The following is a 13,647-nucleotide window of genomic DNA, read 5'->3' as shown; positions in this document are numbered from 1 at the left end:
ATAGAAGGTTACATGTGTAAATTGGATTTGGCGTGTCGTCGGGTCCCTGGTTGGTGCGTGAGGACCTGTGTTGCAACTGCAATGAGTCATTTATGAAGTTTGCAGGTGCCATTTCCAAACTAACTGTTTACTCACCTCTATTACACAGAGAGATCCACTCATGTCGTGGGAGTGAAGGAGGGCATGTTGCTATGCATGATCATTTCATATAAAACTACATTGAAACCTATGCTTAATACATGTATATATGTGCTGTATTATCATATTATTGAGGAAGGTAGAACCCAGGAATGTATTCTATGAACTAGTGCTCTATAAAATGGCTTATTTAGCATATCATGACAGTAGGTGCTGTATTTGCTGGGGCTGTTTCGTCATGGGCGGGATACTGCCTCCTTAATGATAAGCGCGCTCCTTGTGCAGCATTATAGCCAGGGGCTGGAGACAGAGTAAATGTCTGAATGAATGAACGCGGGCGGAGGGAGCCAGGATTGCAGGGATTCCCTTATGTTGGAGCGTGCGGGCGGACAGACAGCAGCAGCTCAGAGGGGTGCAGTCTCGCAGTATTAAGATCTTATAGGACCCAACCGAGACGAGAGAGCACTAGTATCATGCATCTGTAGAAACCATGAATTCCCATGACAGCTGCTTGACAGAGGTATATCCCATTGGCACCATCCCAAATAAAGCCCTTTGCAGCTTGTTATTTTTGCAGATTAACAGCAGTGTATCTCTATGAGACTCAACAATAGGATTATGAACATGATGACCACTGCATCATTGTATCAGTCAGCGGAGCTTGTGCGGGGTTTCCCTGCCTCCCACCCACTCACTGAGCGCTGTCATTGCACTCTTGTGCACGCTGCATGGACATTTAGTATTCAGCTCTATCGCCCCAAAGGCAGCCCCCATTCGATCACAGACGCAGCCTGATGTGCAGCTCTGCAGAGAAGGGAGGGAAAAGCACAACCTTAAAAACAGAAACGTAATTTAGAGCAGGCGCCAGGAGAATTGACTGAGAGGAGTATGGATCGCTCACTGATCCCCTAACACGATCAGACGCAGGGGTGTAGCAGTGTAGGTCAGGCCGGTGCGCAGTACTGACAGCACCATTTCATTCTTTAACAGTGTGGCTTTCGGCATGAGCTTTGAGGAGTCAGAAAAGTCAGCAGCAAATATCAAACAGTTATAACACAAATATGTATGAGATAAGTTAAAAGTCTTGTTCCTTAAAGTGGGCCTATTATGCAAAGTTGCCTTTTCAGAGCCTCTGACCGTATTACAGCTGTTTCCCCTCATCATTTACTCCCCTAAAATTATATTTGGTGTGACTTGTGCTTGTTTGAGCAACCTTTGATTGCTTATTTTCAAGACGTCATTTTGCCACTCAACTCTTGTTTTCACAGCCACTGCTCTGTACTTACTTTGGTACATTCTCCAATTTTATTTTATTAAACGGTGATACACATTAGATTCGACAACGTATAGCGGTGGTCGACAACTTCTTTGTGATGATGTTTATGGCACGACAGTTTTCTCTCAGCAGGCTTGTTTTCTCATGTTAAGTCGTTTTATTGCGATTTAAAATTGTGTCATAGATTATAATTATATACAGTTATAATCTATCCCAGAATATGTATTTATGATCTATGACACCGTTAGATCATTATGTTAGAAGCACAATACGTCGTCTTTAAGTATGTCGATGTAATTCAGTCATTTTCACTCATCACTCATTTGCCACTTTCTATTTTGAAGAATCAAAGTAAAGCTGTGTCTTAGCTGGCAGTGTGTTTTTCTTCTTGTGGACCGACTCGAGTCAAGTAAAAAATAAAAATAAATAATACATTTTCCATCTGAGAGTGAGAAGTTTTGTCCGATATCAGAGCTTGTTTGTAACGAGAGTAGGAGCTGTCCTATAGACTGCAGGTAAATGTACATCCTGGATAATGGCCACTTACCATTGACATTTACTGATGATCTCTCACGTAGACTAATTAGTGTCTTTAGGAAATAAAAGCTCACCTCTGAAGAAAGAAGAGCTGCTAAAGCCAGTGCCAACAATTGCTATTAGTTTTGTGTATAATAATACTGTATGTACTTGTCCACTAATATACAGCAGCAGACAATGTGACACTAATTGGGATCGTTTTTGTAACAAGAAACGTTAATAATTGTTGAGGTGTGACTTAACTAGGCCTTTTTTCATCATTATCCTACTCATTATATGTAACCCAATATGTGCAAAGGTTATCGTGTTCTTGGCCTTTGAAAGTAGAGACAATGATGTATTTGAAAATGACATATAATTAAAGCTGATTATTGTAGACGGAAGTTTAGAGAGTTCATACTTGTAACAATATACACTCTTCTTAGTTTCTTGTTTCTTGGAGCATTTTGTTGCTCTTTTTAGGCCTGTTACGATAAATACTATATTGAGTTAATGTCCAATACAGATGTAACAATGTTTATCGTGGGACTTTTTCACGTTTTTCTTTGTACTAGTGAGAAATATGTGGTTAATTTTCTGTACCACGATGAGATTTGATGTGTAGAAGGTAAAATTATGACCTTCTATGACTCATTATAGACACAAACTCACTATTTAAGCATTGCATTTTGTTATTTATTTACTTAAAACACTTTTTTGAGGATAATTCTGCTTTATGGTTTGGTTTTAGTATCATCGTTTATCATTTATATTTACTTCAGCAATAGATCGCACTTCAAAATTTGGTCTCTTTTAAATGCGTTTCTGCTCATTTCTGGTTTTCACTGTGCTTTTTTGTTTTCTCTACACTGTCAGATTAGACCGGCAGTCACACCTGTAACCATTATTCTCTCTGCTGTCTCATTGTGAACCTGATTGCGAATGCCTGGCAGAATCATTTTGGTAATTCATTGCATTGATTGTTTGGATGTTTGTACCCACAATTATGAGCTGCTGTTTTCACCGAATGTGTGTGCGGGGTGGAACACAGTCTGTAATTTCACATTGTAAGAAGAAAAGACAAAGAACTGCTTTTGTCCTGCATTTTAGATTCAAACAATAAGACTTCTATGTGGGCCATTTGCTTTATTTTTGACAAACTAAAGCTAATTTACATGGTTTCTTACTTAGTTACTCCTGAAATAAACATCGTAGCTCTCAAATCAGCTGAGTACGTCCTCTACTCCAAAGCATATATCCACATTGTGTCCTGGCCCGTTCTAATCACCCATCGATAGTAATAACATAATCTCCAGTGAAGAGGGACTAAAACTGTCATTACAATCAATTTCACTCATTATTACGTGATTTGGCCAGGGCTCGTGTTCAACAGAGTAACATGTGACATAGAGGGGGTCCATTGGAGCATGTTTAATTGTGGTTCTTACGAGGAGCATAAATTAGACATAAGCTCCTAATAAAGCACTTTTAAATCTGCTAAGGGGCTTACGATGAATCAGTGGCCAATTAAAAAGTCCCAGTTTCAAAGTTTATGGCTGTTATGTCCTGAGTTCAGTGCACTAGACTACGGTTCACATACTGTTCTCCCCAAAGCCATTCACAAGTGGGGGTACAGCAATGGAGGCTTTTTACATGTGTTTTTGTTATTTCAGCGTAGAAAGACGTAGATGGGCATGAAAGAAAAAGTATTAGTAGGCTTTGTCGAAGGAGTTGTCTTTGGCAGAACTCAGAAGACACTGCGATGAAAGGCCTGGCCAGTTAGACGACGTTTAGGAGGTGTCTTCCCCCTGGGTCTGGACTCTGGAGATGGTCGAGGTGAGGCTGAGGTGAGGCACTAGCTGTAGCGGTCGTGCGTTTGTGTCTGAGATGGAGGTTTAAACAGGGCAGACGGGGTGGTGGATGAAGAGGAGGTGTGGGAGGAGTAATAGGAGTGAGGTGATGAAGGCTGAGGAGCAGGTAAACTCTGGAGAGGCAGTGAGTAGATGTGAGCAGAGAGTTAGGTTTTCCAGGTTGAATTTACTCTATTTAAACGACTGTCTGCACTGTACAAATATACTTTGACTGTGAAAGGAAATATTATAGCTCGCTGGCCGCTGTGAATCATCACAAACAGAAAAAAGCAAAACTGGAACTTTGAACGCTGTAACTGGACAAACATGTATTTTCACAAAGCACCACTGATCCTTCTGGTGGTACACAAAGAACTAGTGTTTGTTTATTTTAGAGTAAATTTTATTCACATTCTTGTCCTTTCAGTTTGCGCTTGTTTAGAGGTCCTGTAGTCATAGTTTAGTCCTGCTTTACACCGGGTTTAGCTGTAGTTTTTAGACTTGGAACAGTCCAGTTATAGACCTGGTTTAGTTGGTGATACTTCGTCAAATTGTTTCTTCTTCTTGGTTTGAGACGCACTTTACATTGATATTGCATTTAATACATTTTCAGTGTGGTGTTACGTTGGACACAGTATTTTAAAATAATCCTTCTATAACAGTGCCGGGGGTGGAAAAACATCTAAGTGTGATTTGTCTTAAAAACAAACACATTTTAAACACATCCAGGAACATTCATTTTTGAGATAAGACTGTTATGTGACCTGTTAAACCAATACAAGAACAACAGTACGGTTCTGTTTGTTGAGGTATAAACTACAGAGCAACTTGCAACTTTAGTTTTAATTGAGATGAATTGCACAGCCTTATACGCACTTGACTTAGACTAGCTGCTCTAATAGCTTAACTACAGAGATGGAGGATTCCCTTCTTTGTACCATTAAGACTCAGTAGTAGCAGTACAATGCATTGGAGCTGCGGTTAAACACAAATGTGCAGTATGAAATATTCAGTTGTATCAGGCGGAGAGAGAGGAGGAGAGAGGAGCGTTAACCCCCACATCCCTCAAAGCATAGGCTAGCCCTGAAACTGGGTTAATAAGATCCATGTGATGAAAAAACCCTCCTTCCTATGACTTCTATAGTAAGACTCCTGAGACACAAAGCCAGTCAGATTCCACATGCAGGATAATCAAAGCTTAACTCAACAAAGCTTGTGTTTACTCATTTACTGACGTCATTTTCAAAGTGCATGTGACAGTGATAGCTCCCCTCTCCTCTTATTAGAAGCATTCAGTCCTAATTAATTACATTAGCTGACGCAAGCATAATGAATCACACAACCAGGCTTTGAACACTGGAATGCTGGGTTATTTAAGGAAAATAGTTAATTTGTTGATTGGATGGTCTGTGATTTCCTATGCAAGGTTACAGGCTGCTATTTCAGGACAAAGCTGTTTTTCAGTTGTACTTTTATTCAAAGAGAAAAATAAGATGATTTTATAATATAATTTATTATCTTTTAGTGCCTGGGAACACAGTGTTTCTACGCGACTGTAATGCAACAAATTAATTATGAGTATAAAAATACACATGATTGACATTTTCTTATCATCTCAAGTTTAACAAAATTATAAAATTCTGCTTGTAAATGTACCATAGAACCCTGCGTTGGGTCTTATTGAGAATAGCTTGTTCTTTTCTTTTAATCCTTCAACCAAAGTTTAAAGAGAGTAAAAAGATGACATATTTAAGAATTGGGAATTGGATTTAGGCTGTTCCCGCAAGGCGACCATAATGGAGTATTATTCAGTGAGTCCTCTTGTTTTGTAAAAAAGCAAGTAGGCCTGTCATCAGAACTATATCGACTTATCATTCAGCATATGGGAGTTGGAACAAGATTTTTTTGGTGTCAAAATGTATCATGTGTACATTTTCTTTGCACTACTGGGATTTTATAAATGTTTTATTTTATTTCTTGGCGAGATTGAATTAATGCAAACTAAGTGCTAAAGTTTTTCATTCTGCTATTAATTTATTGCAGCTAAACCAGCGAAGGGGCATTACAGTCTCGCTCTGGATTGGCTGTTTGGTTTCTATGATACTCGCGATTGGAATTCTAAATATGAAACACAGTTTCAGATTTGCCGCTATAACTGCTGCCCTCGATGAGCTTCATTGGACAGGAGCCAAACAGTATGGGTGAGGTCTCACTCTCTTAGTCCACTCCTTTTTCTGTGGGTCTTACACTAGTTCTGATAATGATTAAGATCATTCAGAAACTAGACAGGAAAGATCCTACTTAGTCCTGTTTATTTATTTATACAGTATCAATACATGTTCAAACGAATATCTACTTTCCTTTGTGGTATCGCTTAGTGTCTGGGTATCAGTTCTCTTGTCATTTGCACTACTTTTTCCATCATTCCCAGGTGAATAAGAAACAATCTAGGATTTAATGGACAAACAGCTTTGTAGCCCCAAATGCTGTGAGACCTCTGACGGGGGGGTAGCTGTCAGGCCTGTTCTCTTGTTTTCTGATTTTCTGCTCCATCGAGTGCTGCAGGCGCTCCGAAAGCCCGGGCAGGTCATTACTGCTGATGGCTCCACAGGGACCTGACACATGTGTAGTGACAGGGCTGTGGTTTCAGTGGTAGTCATGGATGAGGAGGAAACGCTTTAAACAATGATGGAAGTCAAATACACCACGCCAAGAAACAACTGTCTCTGTTTGTTCACTCTCAGACAGGCGTTCTGTTTTCATACATAAGTAGAGCTAGATATGCCAGACTAGAAGGATGGCATTGGTCATATAAGTTATCAATTTGACTCCATTTATTTAGGTGATACAGTTTAAACAACAAAATACCTCTTGATTTAAAAAAAAAAAAAAGCTAAAATACAAACATGTTCTAAAATGTATGGGATTTTTTTTTTATTGTTCATTGGAACAGGGACAAATACAACAAACATAGATTAACAATTCAGTAATGTGATGCAGGTATCACAGTGTTAAGGCCAAGGCTAATTTGCAAAACTGTTCAAATTTCACTAAAAAGCAGTGGGATTATTTTGAAGAGAAATAGATACAGCGAATTTGTCAAGTGAATCAAATATCAAATATATCACACACTTTTAAACTCCCCAAACTCTCTTGTATTAATCAGGTCAGATGTTAATGTTTCTGTTGAAAATGTGCTTTGTGAGTCACATAAAGTGTATGCAGTTGATTTGACCAAAATAAACCCTTGTACTTTTTGGAAGCAAAGCATTTGGGCTCAAGTGGAGTAGGAGTGAGATTTTCCCATAGGCATAATAAACAGCAAGTCAAACTGAATTGGAAGAAACACTTGTAGTTTTATGTGATAATTATGCTATAATTATGTGTGTCTGACACAAAGGGAATAATATCAGTTAGTAAAAGTAGCTAAGCAATCTAATAATAATATATAAAGTCTGCAGCCTACTCTGTGAATCTGCATAGGGCTAACAGCAATTCTGTTTGCTAAAAATAGTGCATACTTTACCAGAAAGTTTATGTGCTAACTAAGCAAGATAAGATGCAAAGTTATGTTCCATTTTTTATAAAATTTTCATGGAAGGCCCCTAATGCATTCATGTTTCAAGTGAGACATCAAAAACAAACCACATAATAACGCCAGGTGTTCAGTGTTTGCAGACATATAAGGCAAAATAAAAGTCAAGTTTCAGAAAATGACATCTTTATCAAACTTCAGCATTGTACCGTTGTAATAAAGATTTTTGCCTTCTACTTCTCTCATTTTCTAGAGATGTGCATTCCAAGTATGTGTGACAGTTTTCAATCTTTCTTTGCGTGATTGAAATAAACCCTTGAGATATTCTTGAGAGTGACATGTTCACCTCTCCTCCTCTTCTTCTTCCTCCTTCTCTTCCTCACAACGTCAGGAGGTTGTATTTGTGCGGGAAAGAGGCGGGCTCCTGTTATCAGCCCCCGGACGATGCTTCATTAACTCTGTGGCTGTGGAAGTCATTAAGGTTTCAAATTGGATCGTGATTGACAGACAGCGCTGTGTGAAATCCAACAATATGACGCTGATGTGACGTGGCAGGTACGGGTTTGACTGACAGAGACACGGGCAGTAAGGACAGGGACGTTAGTGTATTGCTCCAGATATGCTCTTTTCCCCAAGGGCTGAATGTTTTTGAGCGTCAGAGAGAAGGAGGAAGACTGGAGGGTCAACAGTTCATTGATATAGGAGAGGAGATATTCCACTTGGACTGGTACGTCATGTTCATCACCTCCTAAGAGAGAATATTAAATTAGCTCAGTTTAAAAATGTTTCAGTTATCCCAGGCGATAATCACATTGTACATAGCAGACCACAAGAAACGTCCTAAAACGAGCCTTAAATGTTCAGCTATTGCACCGAACATGAATGGAGTGTAACAGTCATCACTAAAGTAAAGATACATCCCCTTATACACTTGTTTGAAAGATATATAGCGAGTTTAGTCAACTTTTTTACATAATTTTTTTAATTTGTTTTTACTATAGACTTTTTACTTGATAATTTAGCAATGCTAGCTTCTTTTTTTTATATCTTTGACAAGCAAGTTTTCACATTTTTACTCAATTATTGTTTGGATTTGCGCAGTTTGTTGGTGAGTCTTAATTTGCACAATATTAACAGGCTGAGAAAGAAATTGTTTTTTTAATGAATTTGTAACAAACTTCACCCCAAAGTATTGCATGATGGTGATTGCAAGTGACGACTACTTTAGGCTGTAAAAATATTAACCTATTTAAACTTTAAAACTGTATACCTAAATAGTGAGTGAGCAAACAGTGATGGAAGAAGTACAAAATTGTATTAAGTACAGATACTGGAGCAAAAAAGTAAAAGTGTCACATGAAGAAATCTATTAAATTAAAAGTATTAAAGTACCTGTTCAAAAAAGGAACTTAAAGAGTACAAAGTAAAAGTATTTTCTGCAGATTTTCAGATCTAATAAAGCTTCAAATGTAGTGATTTAGATAAAGATTTGTGCTGAATTTTGTTCCTAGTTGTTTTTATTTGCGTATTTTTGTTTGCTGCGCACATGTTAAGGCCTCAAATTATAATAAAAAATACTTTTACTTTTCAGTCCTGTTCTTGTTTTTACCATAAGGACAATACTTTACTAATTTTACTTGGTTACATTCCACCACTGAAGTAAAATGTGTGCCTTTTAAATCCTGAACTTGTTTTATATCTTGAAAATGAATGTATAAACTTACTATTACTATCTCTATATTCACTAAAGGCTTGATCTATTCCCAGTAAAAGCCACATTGAGGCCTTTCAGTAAACTAGAGCCGTATTCTAATATATAAGATGGTTATTCATTGATTGCTGTGAATCCGTGGCCCGTACAACACTAGTGGATTACATACAAGAAGATTCATGATGCTTTCAAGTCTAAAGCGTATTGTCGCTTTCTGCTGAGATAGGTTAGAAATCTTGAATTGACTTTTTTAACCACACCATTCATCTTTATGGGTCTTTGTCAGTTGCAGCTTTAGCTCACTCTGGTGCTAATAAAACATATGTTGACTCGACATGGCACTTTATATCCACCACATTGGCTTTATACTTTTGAAGGGGCAATATAATTTAATGACTGGTCCATTATCACAGTATCTCTCCGTGTGGCAATTCCTAATGGACTAAATATAGAAGAAATAACTTGGAGTGGCTTTTGTCACATCAAAACAATTGAAACTCATAACATCAGTAAATGCGCTCGTGATTTCAGGTTTTTGCTAAACACTTGTAAGCATTGTATCGTAAGTATCACTTCTCTCAACAAGGTAATGAGGATAAAATAAAACATAATAATGAAACATAATAGTGGTCAGTGAGTATCTGCTATAAATCTATGAAAATATCTCAAAGCGAAAGAGTTGTTGTTGCCTAGGAACCAAGTGATGATTTGTTTCACTTCAAGTCTGTCAACTTTCCATACGTTCAGGTCATTATAAATGTCTTGATGCAACGGTGGCACGTTAAAGGCCCATGTTACACTATTTATAGATAATACATATACTAGTTATAATGTTGTAAACAAACATACCCAGAGTTGTGTTTTGTTTCATTCACACATGTAACACACAAACCCTGCATATTTAGGCTGTGTTCTTCTCTCAAACAGACAGCACTGTTACACCTTGTGATGTCATCATGTGGTAATACAGGAAGAGCTCCACTGTGTTTTTAAACTCCTTTACTACTTTAAAAGAACCTTTTGTATGATTTCAGCCCTGGAATTGCTAATCTCTACTAAACAAAAGGTAAAATGTAGCTGTGAACTTGAAATCTACCACTACATGACGTCACAAGGTGAAACAGAGCATTTTGAGCTTTAGAGAAGTAGACAGACTAATAAATGGTCACTCAAACATGTGTGAATGAAACAAAACACAACTCCGGGTATGTTTTTGATGAGGTAACAACATTCTAACATGGCTTAAAGCTCACAACAGTCAATTTTGCTTAATATAGGACATTTAATGAATTAAACTCAATATGACTTAGCTACTGGTACACATAGAGTCATATATATAGAGAGAGTTTCTACCTCTGCCTCTTCTGTTTTGTATTTACTACTTGTCTATGAATAATGGATGTTTTTCACACTTTCTACATGTGCTATTTTCTGAGCTAATGCAGCTCCAATGAGTATGACCTGATACTTAGTGGTCAGCGGAGACCCCCTTCACCATCCATCATCAGCACACTCTGCCCCCTTGTGTCATATTTATAATTCAACAGGAAACTACACAGCATCCTCATGTATTCCAGGTGTCCACATGGGACCTGTGGGATCAGTGAAAAATGCAACAATACAGGATTGGTGCATTAAAGTATTTTTTTCATGGAGTAATAACAATATTTATTAATTTGATTGGGACCATGCATGCTAATGAACAGACATACAACATGGATCAGTCAGAATGTATGGGAAAACAGGACTATTTATAGAAGGAAGTGTTTACTATGTTCACTACACAGACAGAGAACAAACATGGTACCACTGAACGTTAACGACAAAGAACAGCATTTGTCTCTAGGGGTTGGTCCAGTATATATTATATTTTTTCAGTTGATAGCGATGTCCAGTATTTTTCTTGATATTCTGGCCAGTAAACAATTTTCACCAATATCAATACCAAGCAATATTCATAGATTTTAATCTATAGCAAGGCCAATAAGTTGAAGTTAAATTTACCTCACTATTGTAAACAGGTGCAAAACATATTTATGAGGGATATACAATTTGGTGTCATTTGTTTTGTTTTTCAACTTCGAACAGATACAGATAATACATTCCCAGTATCACCAATGCAACAATATTTAGTCCATCCCTTTTTGCCACCAGCCCCTTTTCAACATAGACCACTAAGTTTAAGTGCTGCCCAACCCGCTTCTCCCAGGACTGTCCTAGAATGTACATCACACAGACACATATATATAGCCCATATACATTATTTATTTAAAACATGTACTCTTAGCGCTTCGTGCCACCTGAGCTTTGTGTGTCAAAAGTGTCTCTGCCTGAGGGAATTATGTAAAGAAAGAAAGACTAGATATCTCAGAGTTACAAAAGTTCAACTCATTAGTTTTCAAGAGGAAACTTGTTGGTTAGAAAGATGTTTCCTGTGCTGTTTATGGTGAGTCAGAAGCCACTTAACAAAATATCTTACTACTAGAATCCTGTATTTGTCGTCTCACTGAATGCAAAGCAAGCACCATAGGGATATTTCACACATTGCAGAGTCAAATGATTACTACAGCATAATTAGTTTGAGATTCAATACAACTTCTACTCAGTTCTTTGGAGCAGAATGTTAAAGACCCATTGTGCCTGTGTCTGCTACATAGTTATAATCTATGACACTTGTAGATCATTATGTTATAATTTGCACATTTTATATCACAATATTCATCTAAAACAATTAATGAAAGAAACAAGTTTGTTCACTTCCGGTGCCTAATTGTGCTTAATGGGAGCTGCTGTCGCCATAAACGTCATCACAACAAAGACTTGGCACCTCTTATGGATAGATGCAGATGCAGCCGATTTTTTTTTCATTTGTACCAAAATGACTACGCAATGCTGCAAAATCCAGCACATATCACCAATATTAAGAAAATAAAATTGGAAAACGCAGTAAGTACAGAGCAGTGGGCGTATGCCGGTGGTGATGAAAATGGGGATTGATCTGCAATATGCCGTCTTGAAAATAAGCGATTAAAGATTTCTCAAACATGCACAAATCATTCCAAATATAACTTTGGGGGAGTAAATGGTGATGGAAAACAACTATAACATGGTCAAAAGCTCTAAAAAGTCAATTTTGCAGAATAGGCCTGTTTTAACCAAATAAAAAAAAAGTGCTGCCATTGCCCAGTTACAAATAAATGCACTGTTCAATGCAAAGCTCCATAATGCAGATGCTTGCTATAAAAATATGCCTCTGTTGCATTGTCTTTGTATTGCCAGCACCAGCATGGCCGTCGATGTGAGATGGGTGTAGGCTCAGGTCATAACTTAATGTTCACTAAAGTAAATTAGATTTGTACAGAGGTCAATCCAGATCTCCTAGTAGCAGCGGAACATTGCAGCTGTAAAATGTCAAACCGCAGACATTTGAATTAGCATTTTGTTTTAATCAAGTTTGAGACGTTCCAAATACAGCTAATACAGTTACTACATACAACAGTGAAGTAAAAACAATACACTTCCTAAACTTACATAGCCAAACGAATGCAAATTAATTATGAATGAATACTGTTAATTACAATGTGTTGTTTCAGTGGTTCTCAAACATTTCACACCAAGTAGCATCTAAGAAAATATTTAGCCTTCCAAGTACCACCAGATCTAAACCATTTTTATGACATGACTATAACTGCTCTATACTAGGGCTGACAAGTTTTATAGTATAGATTTTACAGCAGTGATTCTTCAACTTTTCAGACCAAGAAACACATAATAAAATACTAAGCGTAGCCTTCCGAGTTCCACCAGATAAACCATGTAAAAAAGGACTGCACCATAAGATAATGACTTCAAACTAGAACTGAAAATGTGTCTGTATACCACAATTTGAGTCACTATATTACTAATTGATGGTGATGCTTATAATGAACAAATGTATGTAGTGTTGCTCCCACATTTGTCCAATACCCATTCAGTTCAAAGTACTTTTGATAGTAGCAGGAGGAATAGAAATAGCTGTAGCAGTTTACATTCTCATCAAGGTCCTGTATAATTAATATGTTTTGTCCTGGTTCTGGACTGAGTTTGTTACTTGATAAATGTTTGCCTCTGTGCCAGCTCGGCCCACTCGCTCCCTGTACACCTGTGGGCTTTAATTGGCAGATTGATTTTGCTGTCTGTGGCTCCGGTCTCCCGCTGAAAAAACACCAGACCGACTGGAGCTAAAATGCCATGGACGGAGAGAACAGGAAACCCCCGGCAGCGCCCAGTGCCCCAACACTTCCTGTTACATATCGACCTATACTCTTATGAGACGCTAAATGCCTGTGCTACATGAATGGTGCTGACATGGACACTGTCTGCATGCTGGGCTGACTCACAACGTTTTACTACATTATTAAATAGGGTTTGTTTTCTCCAGAGATACTTTTCTGAGTAGAGTTTGCTTAAGGCCGAGAGAGGAATGTGTTTACACTAGGAGGCAAGTTACCACGCCTACTGCAGCACTGGCAGTACCATGTTGTTAATATGGTTTGCTTTTATTTTAAGTGCCTCTGTACGTTTATTTAATTCATGTAATTAACTAAGAAAGTGTGATTAAAACATGAGTACAAGAGTTTTA

At 37.8% G+C, this 13,647-nt stretch overlaps 1 protein-coding gene across 1 annotated transcript in view; it reads left to right on the top strand.

Annotated features, from left to right (window-relative positions):
- Nucleotides 1-13,647, top strand: part of sytl5 (synaptotagmin-like 5) — a 32,644-nt gene that overhangs the window by 926 nt on the left and 18,071 nt on the right. The gene's annotated exons all lie outside the window — the stretch shown is intronic.

This window comes from Periophthalmus magnuspinnatus, chromosome 21 (genome assembly GCF_009829125.3).
Source record: "Periophthalmus magnuspinnatus isolate fPerMag1 chromosome 21, fPerMag1.2.pri, whole genome shotgun sequence".
NCBI lineage: Eukaryota > Metazoa > Chordata > Actinopteri > Gobiiformes > Gobiidae > Periophthalmus > Periophthalmus magnuspinnatus.
The sequence above is the reverse complement of the archived record's forward strand: the minus strand, read 5'-3'. Positions and strand labels throughout refer to the sequence as shown.